Source organism: Protopterus annectens, chromosome 6.part0, assembly GCF_019279795.1.
Source record: "Protopterus annectens isolate FY-2018-M chromosome 6.part0, PAN1.0, whole genome shotgun sequence".
NCBI classification, from domain to species: Eukaryota; Metazoa; Chordata; order Ceratodontiformes; family Protopteridae; genus Protopterus; species Protopterus annectens.
In genome coordinates this window covers 330,210,656-330,230,257 of record NC_056737.1, presented here as the reverse complement: position 1 = coordinate 330,230,257, position 19,602 = coordinate 330,210,656, and positions in this window count along the sequence as shown.

Genomic DNA, 19,602 nt, shown 5'->3' with positions numbered 1-19,602 from the left:
GGTTTATGTTTTGAGCCTTACCTATTCACGGCACACTGGGGGTAACAACAGCCTTTGCCAGTATCCATAAGGCCAGGACTGATAGGTGCACACCACCCCTAGCAGGTGGAGCATCATGTCTTGCTCAGCATGTCATCCCAGGCTGGCACGCATTGGATCCCCTTTGACTAACAGCAATACTTCAGCCAATTATTGCAATTGATCATCTCATCTTCATATTGTAGCATCATGCTTGGTGAGGGTATGATGTTAGTCAGGGTCATCAAGTTTGCATATACTACATGGTGTTACATTGCTTAACACATGGCAATCATGCCTCGGGTGGTGCTGCAGGGCTACCTATGTTGGATGCACATATTATACTCCCTGTACATGTTTGAAAGCAGGTTGTGTCAACTTAGGCGTCCCTTTTACTATATGTGTGAGTCGGAGAGAGGTATCATTTCCAGGGTCCCTACTGAGCCAGTGTATGTGCTATGCATTGCCGCTTTGCCAAGGCCAAGGCATACTGGGCACGCCTCCTTCTGCCTACTGGGGCAGGCTCAGGTTGTTCCTCCTCCGAGTCACGCTCTACCTGTGATTGACTTGGCAATGGTGGGGGGCTGTTTGGCCCAGCCCTATGCTGATCCTGCTGCAGCTGTTTTCGCAGAATCATATTATGTAGCATAGCACATACCATGACAATTTGGGTACATGTAGTTGGTGAGTACTGCAAGGCTCCACCAGATGTGTCCAGGCACCGGAACCGTGACTTGAGCAGCCCGAACACATGCTCAATTACATTTCGTGCTTGTGCGTGTGCCTCATTATGACGTTCCTGTTCAGGTGTGTGTGCATTTCTGATGGGTGTCATCAGCCACGGCTCCAATGCATATCCAGCATCCCCTACTAAGTGACCATGTGGGATGTCCCTACTGGCAAATGTCTGGTACAGCTGCGTCAGATGCCAGATATGGGAATCATGGTAGCTTCCAGGGCAGCCAGCACACACATTCATTATTATGCCCTGGGCATCACACACGACCTGGCAGTTGATGGAGGGGAAGCCCTTGCGGTTAATGTAGGCCCTACCCCACTCACCAGCTGGTGCTTTGATGCATATATGCATGCAGTCTATTGCAACCACTACCTCAGGGTATTCCGCTATTTGCTGGAAGAGATGCATATTGCTGGCCAATGCCTCACGGGAATTGGGGAAATATACATGATCTCCGACATGTGCTGACATGGCATCCAGGAACTGGTGCAGTACCCTGGATGCTGATGCCTGTGAGATCCCCATCGTATCACCAGTTGGTCTCTGGAAGGTACCTGTTGCTAGTATTCTTAAGCCAACACATACCTTGGTTTCCGATGGGATGGGTTCCCCTCTGTTGATTCTGTGTGTGAGGCGTGGCCTGCACAGCTCAACAATTTGCTGCAGGAGGTCTCTGTCCACTCTATAGCGCTCCACTATCTCCAGCTCATGTAACCCCTGGTAGGTGACCCTGGGCCTGTACACTCTTCTCCGTCTCCTCACTGTGGGTTGTCTGGCAGCATTTGCATTATCACCACCCTCAGCAAGTCACGTATGTCTCCTTATGACAGCTATGGCAGTCCCTAGCATTTTTGGTCTGAGTGAAGCTTTTTCAGTTTTCACTTCTAATAGCTTACTCCTGTCTTGCAGTGTCTCTTGAGAGAATCATACTGCACTGCTGTTTGCAGACTTTTAAGTGCTGGGCTGGGCTGGGCTAGTATTCTGCCTGTGTAATTGCCTGCTTCTAATTGTTTTCACCTGCTAGCTCCATCAGTATTCCCTGCTAGCTTCCTACTATTTCTGTTGCTTCCTTTTTCCTTTCTGTTTCCTCAGGGGGGAGCAACGTGCATACCAGTGGAAACACACTCACAGTGGCTTACACGCGCGCACACATGCTTACACGGTTTAGAATCTACTTATTCAGGTTAAAACGCGCGCACACCAGCGCAAACAGTCTTACAAGTCTGCCTACAGGCTCCCACATGCTCAGTCTACCTTACACGCGCGCACACTGCCCTACTCGTGCCTCCTGGTGCGCACACGTGCACATGCATGCCCAGCAAGAAACTTTGGTGTTGGCAACAGTGTACACCTTCCATTTCTTGACTTTCCCATGCTTATCTTGTGGCACTCCTCTTTCCATGATATGTGTCTGACATCTGTCACGTAACACTGACCTCCAATGAACTGCATTTCTTTCTGCCATTCCCCCCTGTGATGTCACCTATCTCCTACTCTGTTCCTCCCCCTTATGTAACTCTTACACTACTCGGAATGTGCTCATTTGCTATGTGACAGTGGGATTCAGTATCCTAACACTCATTTACATAGGATTGCCTACTAATGCTTAGTTACATGTCTTACACTCAGCTTCCCCCCTTAGCAACCACTAAACGGTGGCCATGTTGTTTTTGGTCTGCTGGTCCCTGCATTGTATATCCATGCATTGCATAAAACCCACATTTGTGGGTTTATAACCTTACTTTTTATGTTTTATGTAGCGCAGCCTGTTTGCGCGGGGCTGCGCTGCATTTAAACATTATTTTTTCTCATATTTGCATCGAGGTACCTTGCCAATGGCCACATATTTGGCCATAGGCATGCTGCCTGACACATATGCACCCTTTATTTGGAGCTGACATGGCTCCATTGTGTTATTTGCAGAAACGTACTCAGTTGTCAACTGAGTACATTTCTGCAGCTAACACGACTCTTACACGGGCTGGTTTGAGCTTTGTGGATTACTAATCTACCTCATTTGCATACCTTTTGGCTGCAAGTGGGATGATTAGCATATCCACGCCCTGCCCGTGTAAGAGTCATTTTAGCTTTCTCTTACACAGGATTTCGGGCTGTTCCTGGATCGCGATGGCTGCATGGAGTCTTACATGGCTCTTAGACTCCGTGCAAGCCATCGTGAATGGTGTATATTGATTTACAGTTTCTAGTAATTGTTTTTTTGGCAGTCACCGGAATTAAACTTAATAAGGTCTTACTATGTCTAGACAATTCAGATCCTGTATCAATCAAAAAATCCTTTTCTTAGATATACTCATTTGCTCACCCAGTATTCCTGATAGAGGACTCTGTAGGGAATTATTAAAGTCTGGCAAGTCATTATACTCTGAGAAACATATTTTCACAAGTTCCTCTGTCTTCCCTATTATATCTCCAACATTTGTCATCTACCTGAGCAAAATTTCTTTGGAGTCTACTTAAGGTGTACAAGAATCTATGCAAACACTTCCAGGCAGAAATCCTAAATCTTTTAGATTTTGTTGCATATTTTGGAGACATACATATGTCCTCCCATTGTTTCTTTGTGAATTGCTTATCTAATGTCGCTTCCCAGTCTTTTCTTACCTCATCTGATTGATTCCAACAGTCATTGTGCAGTCTATTTTATATACTCCACTAATTATCCCTTTTTTAACATCAGCTTCTATTCTAGATTTCAATTAAAAACTCAACCAGTGCAGATTGTTCATTTAGGATCTCCCTAACCATGTCTATTTGTCTGTACTCTGATATCAATCCATGACAGGGAAGGAAATCACTAGTCTGCAATCCGAATGTCTTCTTGACCTCTTTCCATTCTGTTACCTTTCCCTCTCTAATTATTTGTTCCCAATACCTTGGTTCCTTTGCCAGCTTCCGCCAGTAAATTCTAGCCTCCTCTTGCCTATTCTCTGTACCTTTAATTGTGATCATTCCTGTTGGCAGAATCTCCTTGGAGTGCTTGTTTGGCTTGCTTGCTGTACTCTGCCTGAATATTGCTGATCTCTGTCTGCATTTTATTTTGAATTGAAGTTTTTCATTTAAGGTTTGGTTACTTCTATTTTTTATCTTTTTCTTATATTACGTTTGTTTTATTTTAAATTTTCTGCTCTGTTGGAGTTTTAAGAGATGTTGGCTAGGGTTAGTTAGAAAAGTTAGCAAATAATTATTTTGCAAATAGTGAATAACATCAGCTAATTAGTGGAAGGAGCTGAGAAATAGCATTCCACATTTAGTTAGGAATACTTGGAGGTATTCAGAAAAAACTTAAGACCAATTTCATATTTAAATGTGCTGATAAAGGTGGTAACTGGGTTATCTTGGATAAACCGGATTACTGTGATATGGTTGGTAGTTTACTTCAAAATGTTGAAGAATACAGACAGTTAGATAAGGATCCTACTATGTTATTTAATGATGAGCTTTTATTTCTATTGGAAAGAGGTGAACGTTTGGACTTTTTTGAGCATAAAGATGTTTGTAGATTGTTTATAAAAAAACCTACGATCCCTATTTTGTATGCCTTGCCTAAGGTACATAAAAATTTATGAAGACCACCAGGTAGGCCTATAGTTTCGGGGGTAGGCTCATTTTTGAATAATGTTAATATTTTTTTTGATTTTCATTTAAAGGTTCATTTACATAAAGTAGTAGCTCATATTTCTAACACCCAGGATCTTATTAACAGCATATCTCAAATTGAATTAACTATTATTGGGTTACTATAGATGTGAAATCACTCTATACTAATATTGATACCAGGTGGGGGTTGGAGTCTATCATTGATATGTTGGGTGAAGGGCCGAAAACCATCTTCTTAGTGGGCTTGTTAGAATTTTGTTTAACTCATAATTATTTTTCTTTTAATAATAATTTTTTTTCTGCAGTTGAAAGGCACGGCAATGGGGGCTGCTTTTGTGCCCTCATATGTAATTATATATATGGGATTCTTTGAAAAGATATTTATTTATCCAACACCTTTTTTTAGGAACAATGTTATACTATATAAGCATTTTATTGATGACCTTATTTTTATTTGTAAGGGAGATATAAATGATTTTTTTGAATTCTTTGAAGTTCTTAATAATAATGAACATCATCTTACTTTTTCATATGAGTTGAATAGGAAACAGATTATTTTTTAGATTTAACATTGTTTGAAGATCAGGAAACTATAGGGTTTAGGCCCTTCAGGAAGTCAACTTCCGTCAACATATTTTTCCATGCGACAAGTATGCACCCAGGTCACTTATTAAAGGCATTACCTTTTGGTGAGTTTAAGAGAATTTATGATCACACCAGTAATAACATTGAAAAAATTTGTGAATTGAATAAAGTTATGTCGAGGTTAAGTGAAAGGGGTTATGATAAAACATACCTACTCACATGCAAAAATAAATTACTTGGGCATAATGTTGATGGAATTTTTACATCTACTGGAAGTTCTGAATCAAGGTGTGGGACTTATAATACTGGACAAATTTTTGATGAAGAGAAGATTTTTTATGTTACTAGGTTTTCTGTTTTTTCTGATAAATTGGTTTCACTAGTAAGAAAATATTGGTATATTATTTGTGATGATGAATCTATAGGTTATTTATTTCCTAAACATATTATATTTTCTTATAAGAGAGGAAAGAATCTTAAAGAAATGTTAAATAATAATTTTGTTGAAAGGAAAGATAAAATTTCTTTTTCATCATTTGGTACTTTTTCTTGTGGTTCTTGTAGTAGCTGTAATAAGGCTAAGAATTTGAGTGTTATTAATGGTATTACTTTTGTTCCTAAATGTTATTTCAACTGCAGATCTAGGGGGGTGGTGTATATTCTGGGCTGTTCATGTAATAATATATGGTATATAGGACAGACTAAACGTATGATTAGAATTCATATTTTGGAACATTTAAAAGATATTAGAAATCAAAATCTAAATAGTCCTGTTGCCAAACATTTTCATGATAAACATAACAACTCCTCCAATAGTTTAATATTTTGTATACTTGGAAAGCCCTTCCTTAATAGAGGGGATGATATTGTAGCTAAATTATTGGAGTTAGAAACTAGAATAATTTTCAAGTTTCATACTCTAACGCCAAATGGCATGAATCAGGAATCGGGCATATAATTATATCTATCCTAACTCCATGTGGTGAATAATGTTTTTATTTATTTATTTATTTTATAATTTCTAGTAGAAATTTATAGTAAATAAGGACATAGTCACTTTAAATTTTGGAAAGATGCTATTTAATTAATTAATCATTTGATTATTTAATACATTAATTGAATAATGCTATTTGTGGAGTGTGTATATATATATATACTATGTTTGCATTAAACCAAATGTGATCCTTGAAGGTGAATTGCTGAGGTACCAGATTGCTGTGAATAAAGGAATTACTGGTGAAATGTTGGCGGTTTGTGTTTTTCTGAATATTCTACTGCTGTGTGGTGTTTTTTTGATACTTGGAGGTATCTCTATTTAGTTGGAATGGTTGTATGGCTTGTTAGCTGTACTCTGCCTGAATATTCCTAATACATGTCTGTATTTCTTTTCCCACGCACCCACCCAACTGTTGTTGTATTCTTAAACTTGGTGGCTTTTGAGTTACCCACCCCTACTATAAACCTGATTTTGGACACTCCTCCTAGTCCCATTTCATCAGCTCATTCTACTTAATACAAAGAGATCAGTTGAGAAGGCCCGCAGTCTTAGTTTCTTAACCTTGAATTATCTTCTGTTTCCTCCCTTGCCACTTAACTTAAAAATGCACTTTATTCAGCTGCTTTTACTGTATTTGTGTTTCTTCCTACTTTATTTTGATTTTGCTGCTTCTTCTTAAAAGTTTTCATTGCATTTATTCTGCTGCATTTATTACTGCTTGTTAGTAGCCTGATTAAATTGTAGCTGTTATTATAAGCCTCTTAGTTTTGGTTTAAGCACTTGGGCTTCAGCCCAGTTGTTTTACATTAAGAAGTTTTGTAGTTACTCCTCTTGTGGGAGGAGAGGGTAGCCTGCCCTTCTGAGCTGGGAATTGCTGGTTGAAGGTTTATTGTGCCTGTTGTTCTAAGTGTCTTTATTCTGGTTCAAGCACTTGGGTTCCAAATCAGTTATTTTACATTAGGAAGATTTGTGGTCTAAACTCTTGTGGCAGGAGAGATAGCTTACACCAATCTAACTAGCACCAATGAACGAAACTCCAACGGGTAAAATTCAAAAAAAGCACTGAGTTCCAAATGGCAGTAGTGCTTTCAAAAGTTTTATTCAGACATCAAGTGCCACATAAACAGTGTAAAAACAATGGGCAGGATTCACGAAGGCTTGCACAGAGTCTAAGAGTAGTGTAAGACTCCATGCAGCCCTCGCGATCCAGGAACAGCCCAAAATTCTGTGTAAGAGACCAGCTAAAACGTCTCTTACACGGACTGGGCGTGGATATGCTAATCACCTCACTTGCAGCCGAAAGGCATGCAAATGAGGTAGATTAGCGATCCACAAAGCCCAAACCAGCCCGTGCAAGAGCCGTGTTAGCTGCAGAAATGTACTCAGTTGACAACTGAGTACGTCACTGCAAATAACACAATGGAGCCATGTCAGCTCCAAATAAAGGGTGCATATGTGTCAGGCAGCATGCCAATGGCCAAATATGTGGCCATTGGCAAGGTACCCCGATGCAAATATGAGAAATAAATATTTTTTTTCGGCGATCACGCAGCCCCGCGCAAACGGGCTGCGCTATATAAAACATAAAAATGAAGGTTAAAAACCCACAAATGTGGGTTTTATGCAATACATGGATTTACAATGCAGGGACCAGCAGACCAAAAATAACATGGCCACCGTTTAGTGGTTGCTAAGGGGGGAAGCTGAGTCTAAGACATGTAACTAAGCCTTAGTAGGCAATCTGATGTAAATGAGTGTTAGGATACTGAATCCCACTGTCACATAGCAAATGATCACATTCTGAGTAGTGCAAGAGTTACATAAGGGGGAGGAACAGAGTAGGAGATAGGTGACATTACAGGGGGGAATGGCAGAAAGTAATGCAGTTCATTGGAGGTCAGTGTTACATGACAGATGTCAGACACATATCATGGAAAGAGGAGTGCCACAAGATAAGCATGGGAAAGACAAGAAATGGAAGGTGTACACTGTTGCCAACACCAAAGTTTCTTGCTGGGCGTGCAGGCGCACGTGTGCACGCCATGAGGCACGAGTAGGGCAGTGTGCTCGCGTGTAAGGCAGACTGAGCATGTGTGAGCCTGTGGGCAGACTTGTAAGACTGTTTGCGCTGGTGTGCATGTGTTTTAACCTGAATAACAAGATTCTAAACCATGTAAGCATGTGTGCGAGCTTGTAAGCCACTGTGAGCGTGTTTCTGCTGGTATGCGCGTTGCTCCCCCCTGAGGAAACAGAAAGGAAAAAGGAAGCAACAGAATTAGTAGGAAGCTAGCAGGGAATACTGCTGGAGCTAGCAGGTGAAAACAATTAGAAGCAGGCAATTACACAGGCAGAATAGTAGCCCAGCCCAGCACTTAAAACTCTGCAAACAGCAGTGCAGGATGTTTCTCTCAAGAGACACTGCAAGACAGGAGTAAGCTATTAGAAGTGAAAACTAAAAAAGCTGAACTCAGAGCAGAAATGCTAGGGGCTGCCATAGCTGTCATAAGGAGACATAGGTGACTTGCTGAGGGTGGTGACAATGCAAATGGTGCCAGACAACCCACAGTGAGGAGACGGAGAAGAGTGTACAGGCCCAGGGTCACCTACCACGGGTTACATGAGCTGGACATAGTGGAGTGCTATAGAGTGGACAGAGACCTCCTGCAGCAAATTGTCAAGCTGTGCAGGCCACGCCTCACACACAGAACCAACAGAGGGGAACCCATCCCAGTGGAAACCAAGGTATGTGTTGGCCTAAGAATACTAGCAACAGGTACCTTCCAGAGACCAACTGGTGATATGATGGGGATATCACAGGCATCAGCCTCCAGGGTACTGCACCAATTCCTGGATGCCATGTCAGCACATGTCGGTGATCATGTATATTTCCCCAATGCCCATGAGGTATTGGCCAGCAATATGCGTCTCTTCCAGCAAATAGCAGAATACCCTGAGGTAGTGGGTGCAATAGACTGCACGCACATATGCATCAAAGCACCAGCTGGTGAGCGGGGTAGGGCCTAAATAAACCGCAAGGGCTTCCCCTCCATCAACTGCCAGGTCGTGTGTGATGCCCAGGGCATAATAATGAATATGTGTGCTGGCTGACCTGGGAGCTACCATGATTCCCATATCTGGCATTTGACGCAGCTGTACCAGACATTTGCCAATGGGGACATCCCACATGGACACCTAGTGGGGGATGCAGGTTATGCACTGGAGCCGTGGCTGATGACACCCATCAGAAACGCACACACACCTGAACAAGAACGCCATAATGAGGCACATGCACAAACACGTAATGTAATAGAGCATGTGTTTGGGCTGCTGAAGTCACGGTTCCGGTGTCTGGACACATCTGGTGGAGCTTTGCAGTACTCACCAACTACATGTACCCAAATTGTCATGGTATGTGCTATGCTACATAATATGATCTTGTGAAAACAGCTGCAGCAGGACCAGCATAGGGCCGGGCCAAACAGCCCCCCACCATTGCCAAGGCCATCACAGGCAGAGCGTGACTCGGAGGAGGAACAACCTGAGCCTGCCCCAGTAGGCAGAAGGAGGCATGCCCAGTATGCCCTGGCCTTGGCAAAGAGGCAACGCATAGCACATACACTGGCTCAGTAGGAACCCTGGGAAAGATACCCCTCTCTGACTCACTCATATAATAACAGGGATGCCTAAAATGATAACCTGCTCTCAAACATGTACAGGGAGTGTAGTATGTGCATCCAACAGAGGCAGCCCTGCAGCACCACCTGAGGCATGAATGCCATGTGTTAAACAATGTAACACCACGTAGTATATGCAAACTTGATGACCCTGACTAACATCCTACCCTCACTAAGCATGATGCCACAATATGACGATGAGATGATCAATTGCAATAATTGGCTGAAGTATTGCTGTTAGTCAAAGGGGATCCAATGTGTGCCAGCCTGGGCTGACATGCTGAGCATGACATGATGCTCCACCTGCTAGGGGTGGCATGCACCTATCAGTCCTGGCCTTATGGATACTGGCAAAGGCTGTTGTTACCCACAGTGTGCCTTGAATAGGTAAGGCTCAAAACACAAACCCACCTCCATAGGTATCACAAGGGATAAGAACCTAGATGTAATGCTACCCAATGCCATAATTCTAAACAGCAAGATGCATGCAGTCTAAACTCCCCCAGTATGGAGAATGTTGATATATGTCCTGTAACAGAAAACTGGGTCAAGGCTCACAACAGCACCCTAACACTACCAGGTTACACCTCATACTGTGCTGTACAGCCTCAAAACATGGAACAAGCTACAAAAGGAGGGTGACTAGCAATAATTGTCAAGGATAACCACACCCCCATGTTGGTACCACAACAAGAAGCAGCATGAACTAGCCATGGTCAAGTAACAGTGGCTAAAAATGCCTCCCAGTTTATAGCCTGCTACAGACTACCATCCTAACACCAGGAACTGCACTTGGCCTATGTTGGAATACATGAATATATCAAGCCCTCCAAACCACATTATATTGGGTGACTGAAAATACCCAAACATAGACTGGGAGCATTATTCTAGCTCCAACATTGTAGGACAAAGGTTCCTAGAATCCATAAACCAAAATGCCCAGGAACAACGTACCACTCCCACAAGAGGGGTAAGCATACTGGATGTGATAATCAGCAACATGGGTACTGGATGGCAAGATGAGAAGTGTACCCCTCACTGGTAAGATCAGACCATAGAGTAATCACACCGGATATACACATCCTGACCACAGTCCCTGGCCAGAAAACCACAGTGAAAAACATGTGTAAAGCAACAGTTGCACTCCTCCAAACTGATGTGGAATCCATTAAAGGCCCTGTGCAGGTGCAAAATATGGGCCACACCTCAGAACCTGTTATACAGGCATTCCATGAACACTGCCAGGAATGCATGGATTATGCAATCCCAAATAAAACCAAGACATAATGCCATACATGCAGGCATCTGGCATGGTGGACCCCAGCCATTACCAAACCATGCAAGAGAATGAGGAAGCTACTACATGATAGAGCAAACCTAAAAGGGAAGTAATCTCTGATCAGTAGTATGGCAATAAAATATGTCCACTCATACAATCCACTAAGGCCAGCTACAACAAGTTGAATCTGTGAATCTTGAGGCAATGTTACACCTGCCCCATGTACACAGACAACCCTCACCTCCCCCCAAGAAATACAAATATATGTGAGAGGTGCAACCATTTATCCAAACCGGAGGCTGAGCTCTCAACTCAGTACTGTCAAAACTAGTCAGGAGGAGAAGGTAACCACACACACCACAAACCCTGTCTCACATAGACCTATCACAACTGCAAACCAAAGACATAAACACAGAAAAACATTCCCGGAGGCTCTAATGACAAACACACCACATCAACAGAGGCCTCCAAAGCAGACACCCAAGCAACCACTACCTCCAAACATAGCACATGCAACACATAGTACACAAAGCTGGTGTGCCAAACAGTCAGAGGCCAGAAGGAGAAACAACATGCCTGATACAGTTGTAATAGGTGACTCCATAGTCAGACTCACTGCTGTCCCGCTCACCAGACTGAACAAGGGAAAGGGTACAGTAAGCTGCCTGTAGGCTGCTACAATACGCCACATAACACAAGTATGCAGGTCACCCCAAAGCAAGTAGAAATATGATGCAGTCATTGTCCATGCTGGCGTGAATGACCTGAGATGTACCTCCCTGGACTACATGAAAAGAGACATAGATGAGCTCTCCGATTATGTAGTCCAGGCCGGTATGACACTGCAGCATCCTACCCTCACCAAGAATGATGCCACAGTACAAACACAGAATGATCAGCTTTAACAAGTGGCACAATTACTGGTGTCATTCCAAGGGGATCCAATGTCTGTCTGCTTGGGATGTCATGCTTGACAAGCCAAGCTGCTGTGCCAGGGATGGCTTGCACCTGTTACCCCTGGGCGTCTGGATATTGGATAAGACTCTTGCCACCTCCATAGAGCCTTTTGTAGGCAAGGCTGAAAAGACTAACCCACCTCCCTAGAAAACATAAGTGGAAAGAAACATAAGGGTAATGCTGCCCAATGCCAGACATGTAAACCTCAACATGCATGCTCCCGAGGCCCTCCCCAGTATGGAAAACATCGATGTCTGTGCAGTGACAGAAACCTGCAGCAAGGCTCCTGACAGCACACCAGCACTACCAGGTTATACCTCATATCATGCGTTATGGCCCCAAAACCTGGACCAAAACATAAAAGGAGGGGGAGTATCCATATTCAGCACAGACACCCACATGTCCAGGTAACTGACAATGCACGAAGCATCGGAGACCACCCATGTGCAACTAACCATAGGCAAAACTGCTGTACAGTCTGTAGCATGCTACAGACCACACTCTCACACACAGGAACCCCACTCAGCTGTCCTGAAGACACTGGACAGTATGAATGTCTCACCAAATATCAAACAAGGTACTCACAAATTACCACATAGGTGGTAATCCATTATGTATGGAAGGAGTAATCAGGGACCTAGGGACACAAGTGGACAGTAACCTGTCATGTGACACTCACATTGCCAACGTGGCTAGGAAGACTGTCTATATTGGACACCTTATCATGAAAGGATTCACATCTACGTCAACAGAGGTCATTGTGCCCCTATACTGTTCTCTTATCAGATCCATAATTTAGTACAATGCCTCATTTGGGATGTACCTTGCCCGACACCTGCAGCAGTTAGAAAGACCTCAAAGGTACCTCACCAAGAGGATAAAGGGTCTCAAATATATGTCATATGCTGCCTGGCTGTAGACACCCCAGCTGTATGCAGTCACATATTGACTACGCAGAGGCGTTGTATGCCTGTTGTACAAGGCCATGTCCAACACAGGAGTAATGGACATGCTCCACCCCAGAAAACCCAAATCCATCAGAGCTGTGAGAGTGAGAGATGTCAACCTCAACACATAATGAAATAGGATGTGCTGGAGGGACAGATACATAACCCAGAGGCTTCCTACACCCTGGAACGGAATCCCACTCCATGTTAGGCAGAGCCCCTCACTGACTCTCTTCAACAGGAATCTTGCCAAGTGGATGGGTGATTGTAGATGTACACTGGGGGTCTTCACTGTGTCATGTCCAGACAGAGGCACAGTAAAGTAAATCCTAATTGGCCATAATATTCACATAGCAAGGGGTGGCGAAAGTCACACACACTCTGGCTAGGCTTATAAATGCCCTAGGGCAGATAGCCTAGTATGAACCTATGAACCTATGAAGATACAAATTGTACAGGGCACTAAGGATAATCAGAAGGCTTTCTTAACTGATGGTAGGAACCTTGTTGGGAATTCACAGATATGCTCTGAATCACTCAAATATTACAAACAACATACCAAACACACACACATATTGCCAACATCCAACTTGACAGGTGCAGTGCAAACCACCCACCCCCAAAATGCATAATATCTATCCCAGCAGAGTGCTGGCCCCCTGACATAGCAGATGCTGAGGTAACAGCCAGCATCTACAAAGCAAAACACACCACATCAGTGGTACGAGATGGTGTCCTGGGCTGAGCCCAACATGGACTCCAGGAAGAATGGAATGCCAAATAACACTACTGCTCAATGTCAGCCTTACCACAGGATATGTACCCAAAGAGCAGTGTACAACAACAGTGGTCCATCTCCACAAAGGTGTTGCCTGAATGGATACTGCAAACTACCACCCCAGAATCCTGACAAGCTTGGTCTGCAAAGCTATGGAAAGGATCAGCATGTACCTCAGACATAAAGATATTGGGGACCTACTGACACTGGACGCTACCCAGTGTGGCTTTCTTAAGTGCAGATCCTGCCCCTTAAACATGTTTGACTCATTTGAAACAGTCATTAAGGTCATTGATGAGGGGAATGTGGTCCACACAGCCTAGCTGGACCTTGCAAAGGCTTCCATACAATACCCCACGTGTTCATTATAGATAAGCTCACCAGCTTAAATATAAACCCCTATGTCAGTAGAGGGGTTGCAAACCAGACCAAGGACAGAACTGACATGGTCAGAAATGCTGCAGCCATGTCAGACTACAAACCAGATATAACTGGCATCCCACAAGTCTCGGTCCTGGGACCTCCCTTGTTTGGTATATATGTCCCATAGGTACAGGCCAACATGGAAGGACTGTGTCTGAACATGTTTGCAGAGGACTACAAACTGGCCACCATATCTGACCCTCCAGCTGACACAAGCATCCCACAAAAGGGCCACATAGAAACAGACAACTGGTGCCATAGCCATGTCAGCAAGCTAATTGCAGAAAAGTGTATAGTCAACCCCTGTGGATATACAGTAAGTGCCCACCAATTACCACATAGGTGTTAACCCATTAAGTACCTAAGATGTAATAAGCGACCTGGGGACACAAGTTGATAGATATCTTGCATTGGACAAGCATGTGGCTGTAGTTGTTACAGAAACATACCATATACCCACCTAATCATGAAGGTTGTTAGATCTAGATCAGGGGAGGGCATCGTGCCTCTTCAGTCATCCTTCATCAGCGTCACAACTGACTACAATGGCCCCTGTGGGATGTACCTCAGCAGACACCGGCATCAACTGGAAAGACCCCAAAAGTACCTCACCAGGAGTATCAAAGAGCTTGAACAGATGCCATGTGTTGCCTGATTAAACAAACTGCAGCACCACACACTGCCATACTGCCCACCCAGAGGCAAGCTGTGCCTGATGAATAAAGCCATGTCCAAGCTGGAATCAATGAACATGCTGCACCTTGTACAATCTGAATGGCAGTGAGCTATGCACATGAGAGTCCTGAACCCCAGCACTGACATACATAGGACAAGCTGTACTGAATGATCCATAACACAGAAGCCACCCCCACTCTTGAGTAAACTCCCAGTACAGGTTAGCCAGAGAGTCACTCATCGAGTCTCCTCAAGAGGAATCTTGATGAGTGGATGGGAGATGGTAGGTTTACCCTGGGTATCACTGTTATGTCATGGGTAGACGGAGGCACAGTATACTAACCATGACATATGTCATGGCAAACTCCAGTTACAATGTGTGTTGAAGGACAAACACACTCTCTGACTAGCATTAGAAATGGCCTAGGGCACATCGCTAGTGTTTGCCAATGTCCACCTATGTTGTGGAATACACTACCAATGTTGGACAAGCCTGGTTTAAGTAGTCCATATCTGAACATAATGCAACATGGTCATATGTGCACAACTGGCCCCTAACCAGTCTGTTGTGCTCACTATGAAAATTTAAAGCAGTGATAGGACTAAAGCCCAGGATACTGTCCACCACAGTGAAAGTACTGAACCAGTACTCTATACGGTACTACAGTGTTAGGTCAGTATGAAAGGATGTTGACAACTGTATGCAAAATATCCCATGCAAACCCTGCAGGCACAGTATAATCCCTGTTGTGTTCAGACACAAAGCAGTTGGACAGTAAGTACACAACATGACACACAACACACAACCATAAACATGAGATATTGTTGAAGTTCACACTCATCCACAAATGTGGTGGACTGCAGAGTTCAACATATGGAAAGCTCACAATGGGCATGCTCGCACACTTTGATAAATGAGACATATGTCAGACAACATGCCATGGAAAGCCTGAACTGGGTATGCTCACACACTTAGGCCATATCTCAGTTTAGCAGTTGGCCACACATATCTGGTATTTGTACGTGTTATTCCAGGAACCAACCACATTACAGCAATCTGCCCAGTGCACACAGTTAAATGACTACAGAGACATAAGTGATATAGTGGATCCCTCTCATATTCAAACATCTTCCACAGATACAGAAGTTGTTCATAGAAACAGGGAATGCTATGGCAATAAAGACCTGCAAACAGTCTATCAGCAACAAATATTGTGCATCTGACAATTAAACATATGGGTATAGAGGTCAATACTAGGCTGTTTGCCCCAGGGAATGAAAGCTTAGCCAGAGTGTGCTTGGCGTCTGCCTCCCCAGTACAGTAGGCTACTGTGCCACTGTAAAGTAGGTCACATAAGGCACCGTTTGAGGCTAGTGTGCTGTGCCTCCATCAAGCAGGGACACAGTGGAGATCCCAGGGGTTGAATTTGCTATGCCACATCCATGTTGTTGGTGTGTGCTGGAAGAGGGTTGGTGAGGACCTCTAACAGTAAGTGGGCGTCAATAACAGACTGAGGGGAGCCTTATCTGCAGTGTCTGGACAATTTCACTGTCAACACTTTGTCGTGATGATTATGAGGGATTGAAGTGTCATGCCAGTACTGTTCAGAGATGTCCTTCCTCTGTGGGCTACTGCTCTGCAATGTATTAGCTCACTCCATCTGTTGGACAGCTCATATATGGCTGGTGTACACCTGACAGGTGTCCTGTTGTGGAGGAGTCATGGGTATATTTGGGATAGCACGATCAATGCAAACCTTCCACATGCTCATAGAATGCAATTGTCAAGGATTATGCAGAGTGGCCTGTATACTCCCCCAGCATGGGTCCTTTGAAGTCTTCCACCCCAGTCTTCACAAGTGCAAAGTCTGCTTTTGATAAATACACTTTGTTTGCAGTGACAACCTTGCCTGGGGGTGGGGATGGGATATGGATGTCCAGGGAAAGGTGGGTATGGTCAGATATCAACAATGGTGGTCTACCTCTGGTGTGGAACAGTGAGTACCCATATTGCAGATGGTCAGGTGCAATATGTATTCCTCCTTGTGACTGTGGTGAGTGGTCCTGCCATAGCACATGGACTCACAAATTGTAGAGGCTGTAGGGTAATGTTGTAGAGGCCTGAGTAGTTCCCACACACAATATACCTGTACCTGACGTTAACAACTGGAATGGTGTATGTGAACACCGTCATATCTTGGCACTGTTCCCAGGGAAGCAAAGTGTGTGTCCTGGATGTGGGAGGGGTGGTCTGAACTGGTTGTGTTGTGTGTTACAGGTCCTGTGGTCACAAAGCATGGTATAGAACATAACCTGCCAGTGCTGATGTGCATATCTGACCCTGAAGTAGGTGGCTGCAAATGCATATATATGCTATCCCCCACCTGACAGGTAGTAATAGATGTACATACCTCTGTATAAATAATGATGTCAGCACCCTATAAATACTGCAGGTGCAGAGCAGATGCCCAGTAATTCGGATAGTGCGCTCTGCTAATGCGTCTCCCTCAAGTGTCATAATATAGTTCGGTAGGCGTTTGAATCCTGCAAATGCTCAGTGTGCATGTGTGGGGTTGGTGTGTGTGCAATTCTGTGTGAGATAAATGTCCCTTTTGGCAACTAGGAGAACACACTACAGGATGCACATTCCCCTTTCTAAACACTGATGATGTCAGCCCCCTATAAGTACAGCAGGAGAAAAAAAACCTTCCAGTAATGCGAATAGCACGCTCTGCTAATCCATCCGTCTTGAGTGTCATAACATAGCTAGGTAGGGGGTTTAAATCCTGCAAATGCTCAGTGTGTGTGTGTGCAATTCTGTGTGAGAGGAGTGTCCCTTTTGGCAACTAGGAAAACACACTACAGGATGCACATTCCCCTTTCTAAACACTGATGATGTCAGCACCCTATAAGTACAGCAGGAGAAGGGAAACCTCCCAGTAATGCAAATAGCGCGCTCCGCTAATACGTCCATCTTGAGTGTCATAACATAGCTAGGTAGGGGTTTGAATCCTGCAAATGCTCAGTGTGTGTGCAATTCTGTGTGAAAAAAATGGCCCTTTAGGCAACTAGGAAAACACACTACAGGATGCACATTCCCCTTTCTAAACACTGATGATGTCAGCACCCTATAAGTACAGCAGGAGAAAGAAAACCTCTCAGTGATGTGAATAGCGTGCTCCGCTAATGCATCCATCTTGAATGTCATAACATAGTTAAGTAGGGGTTTGAATCCTGCAAATGGCAAGTGGGTGTGTAGGAGACCTGACCCTTTTGGCAACCAGTACAACACACCAGCTGCTGCATATTCCAATCTCTACACAGAGATGATGTCAGCACCCTACAAGACAGCAGAAGACGGCAAAATGTAGGGTGTGTGCAATTACATGTGTGAGAGAACTGACCCTTTTGGCAACCAGTACAACACACCAGCTGCTGCATATTCCAATCTCTACAGAGAGATGATGTCAGCACCCTACAAGACAGCAGAAGAGGGCAAAAGTAGGGTGTGTGCAATTACATGTGTGAGAGAACTGACCCTTTTGGCAACCAGTACAACACACCAGCTGCTGCATATTCCAATCTCTACAGAGAGATGATGTCAGCACCCTACAAGACAGCAGAAGAGGGCAAAAAGTAGGGTGTGTGCAATTACATGTGTGAGAGAACTGACCCTTTTGGCAACCAGTACAACACACCAGCTGCTGCATATTCCAATCTCTACACAGATATGATGTCAGCACCCTACAAGACAGCAGAAGAGGGCAAAAAGTAGGGTGTGTGCAATTACATGTGTGAGAGAACTGACCCTTTTGGCAACCAGTACAACACACCAGCTGCTGCATATTCCAATCTCTACACAGATATGATGTCAGCACCCTACAAGACAGCAGAAGAGGGCAAAAAGTAAGGTGTGTGCAATTACGTGTGACAGAACTGACCCTTTTGGCAACCAGTACAACACACCAGCTGCTGCATATTCCAATATCTACACAGAGATGATGTCAGCACCCTACAAGACAGCAGAAGAGGGCAAAAAGTAGGGTGCGTGCAATTACATGTGTGAGAGAACTGACCCTTTTGGCAACCAGTACAATACACCAGCTGCTGTATATTCCAATCTGTACACAGAGATGATGTCAGCACTCTACAAGACAGCAGAAGAGGGCAAAAAGTAGGGTGTGTGCAATTACATGTGTGAGAGAACTGACCCTTTTGGCAACCAGTACAACACACCAGCTGCTGCATATTCCAATCTCTACACAGAGATGATGTCAGCACCCTACAAGACAACAGAAGTGGGCAAAAAGTAGGGTGTGTGCAATTACATGTGTGAGAGAACTGACCCTTTTGGCAACCAGTGCAACACACCAGCTGTTGCATATTCCAATCTCTACACAGAGATGATGTCAGCACCCTACAAGACAACAGAAGAGGGCAAAAAGTAGGGTGTGTGCAATTACATGTGTGAGAGAACTGACACTTTTGGCAACCAGTACAACACACCAGCTGCTGCATATTCCAATCTCTACACAGAGATGATGTCAGCACTCTACAAGACAGCAGAAGAGGGCAAAAAGTAGGGTGTGTGCAATTACATGTGTAAAAGTACGATCTCTGGAACCAAACAGGACAAGTAAAAATAACGTTCTTTATTTCAGGAATCACGTTTTCGCTCCCACAATTGCAGAAGCTTCCTCAGCTAATACAAATTAATTAATTAACAGTTCCTTTTATATGCAATAAACCATGATGTCATTTCCTTTTGTTATCAAAACAACAAACCACCGTAAAAAGAAAGTGGAGTGGGTAAAGACATCGTTTTTTTAAAAAATGTCACTTCATAAATTTAATATCTGTTCCATCATCCCACATTTATAATATATTATAATACAAAGTTAATAATCAACAT